Below are 2,500 nucleotides of genomic sequence, written 5' to 3'. Positions count from 1 at the left end.
ACGTCCACGCTCTCGCCGGCAGTGCCAGGCGGAGCGATTTGCGTTTTTTCTTTGCTCGCCCTCTCTCGGGCTCGATCCATTCAGTTTCGCACAAACAAGAGCTCTGCCGGCCGCCTGCAGCGGTGCCTAAAACCCGGGCATAACAATGCGACCGTTCTGCTAGGCCGACAAGCGCTCAAGCCAGACGCTCGATCGAACGCCCCCTACATATTAGTCGAGACAACGGCTCGCTCATTAGCATCGCGTTTGTACTTTAACTTTTTTCGGCTCGGCTTCTTTCGACGCCGATGCCGGCGACGCAGCACTCTCTCGCCCGCCAGCCACCGAGAAAAGGGTGCGCTCCGACCGGCCCCGCACCGCTCTTTCATGGCTCATTCGAGTTTACTGTCTTTCGCTCTGACATGCCTTACCTAGGGTTAGGTTAGTATGCTTGCACGTTTGTACTTTAACTTTTTTCGGCTCGGCTTCTTTCGACGCCGATGCCGGCGACGCAGCACTCTCTCGCCCGCCAGCCACCGAGAAAAGGGTGCGCTCCGACCGGCCCCGCACCGCTCTTTCTTGGCTCATTCGAAATTACTGTCTTTCGCTCTGACATGCCTTACCTAGGGTTAGGTTAGTATGCTTGCACGTTTGTACTTTAACTTTTTTCGGCTCGGCTTCTTTCGACGCCGATGCCGGCGACGCAGCACTCTCTCGCCCGCCAGCCACCGAGAAAAGGGTGCGCTCCGACCGGCCCCGCACCGCTCTTTCATGGCTCATTCGAAATTACTGTCTTTCGCTCTGACATGCCTTACCTAGGGTTAGGTTAGTATGCTTGCACGTTTGTACTTTAACTTTTTTTGGCTCGGCTTCTTTCGACGCCGATGCCGGCGACGCAGCACTCTCTCGCCCGCCAGCCACCTAGAAAAGGGTGCGCTCCGACCGGCCCCGCACCGCTCTTTCTTGGCTCATTCGAAATTACTGTCTTTCGCTCTGACATGCCTTACCTAGGGTTAGGTTAGTATGCTTGCACGTTTGTACTTTAACTTTTTTCGGCTCGGCTTCTTTCGACGCCGATGCCGGCGACGCAGCACTCTCTCGCCCGCCAGCCACCGAGAAAAGGGTGCGCTCCGACCGGCCCCGCACCGCTCTTTCATGGCTCATTCGAGTTTACTGTCTTTCGCTCTGACATGCCTTACCTAGGGTTAGGTTAGTATGCTTGCACGTTTGTACTTTAACTTTTTTTGGCTCGGCTTCTTTCGACGCCGATGCCGGCGACGCAGCACTCTCTCGCCCGCCAGCCACCGAGAAAAGGGTGCGCTCCGACCGGCCCCGCACCGCTCTTTCTTGGCTCATTCGAAATTACTGTCTTTCGCTCTGGCATGCCTTACCTAGGGTTAGGTTAGTATGCTTGCACGTTTGTACTTTTTTTTTCGGCTCGGCTTCTTTCGACGCCGATGCCGGCGACGCAGCACTCTCTCGCCCGCCAGCCTCCGAGAAAAGGGTGCGCTCCGACCGGCCCCGCACCGCTCTTTCATGGCTCATTCGAGTTTACTGTCTTTCGCTCTGACATGCCTTACCTAGGGTTAGGTTAGTATGCTTGCACGTTTGTACTTTAACTTTTTTCGGCTCGGCTTCTTTCGACGCCGATGCCGGCGACGCAGCACTCTCTCGCCCGCCAGCCACCGAGAAAAGGGTGCGCTCCGACCGGCCCCGCACCGCTCTTTCTTGGCTCATTCGAAATTACTGTCTTTCGCTCTGACATGCCTTACCTAGGGTTAGGTTAGTATGCTTGCACGTTTGTACTTTAACTTTTTTTGGCTCGGCTTCTTTCGACGCCGATGCCGGCGACGCAGCACTCTCTCGCCCGCCAGCCACCTAGAAAAGGGTGCGCTCCGACCGGCCCCGCACCGCTCTTTCTTGGCTCATTCGAAATTACTGTCTTTCGCTCTGACATGCCTTACCTAGGGTTAGGTTAGTATGCTTGCACGTTTGTACTTTAACTTTTTTTGGCTCGGCTTCTTTCGACGCCGATGCCGGCGACGCAGCACTCTCTCGCCCGCCAGCCACCGAGAAAAGGGTGCGCTCCGACCGGCCCCGCACCGCTCTTTCTTGGCTCATTCGAAATTACTGTCTTTCGCTCTGACATGCCTTACCTAGGGTTAGGTTAGTATGCTTGCACGTTTGTACTTTAACTTTTTTCGGCTCGGCTTCTTTCGACGCCGATGCCGGCGACGCAGCACTCTCTCGCCCGCCAGCCACCGAGAAAAGGGTGCGCTCCGACCGGCCCCGCACCGCTCTTTCATGGCTCATTCGAAATTACTGTCTTTCGCTCTGACATGCCTTACCTAGGGTTAGGTTAGTATGCTTGCACGTTTGAACTTTAACTTTTTTTGGCTCGGCTTCTTTCGACGCCGATGCCGGCGACGCAGCACTCTCTCGCCCGCCAGCCACCGAGAAAAGGGTGCGCTCCGACCGGCCCCGCACCGCTCTTTCATGGCTCATTCGAGTTTACTGTCTT

The sequence above is a fragment of the Styela clava genome, unplaced genomic scaffold (assembly GCF_964204865.1).
Source record: "Styela clava unplaced genomic scaffold, kaStyClav1.hap1.2 HAP1_SCAFFOLD_55, whole genome shotgun sequence".
NCBI classification, from domain to species: domain Eukaryota; kingdom Metazoa; phylum Chordata; class Ascidiacea; order Stolidobranchia; family Styelidae; genus Styela; species Styela clava.
The sequence above is the reverse complement of the archived record's forward strand: the minus strand, read 5'-3'. Positions refer to the sequence as shown.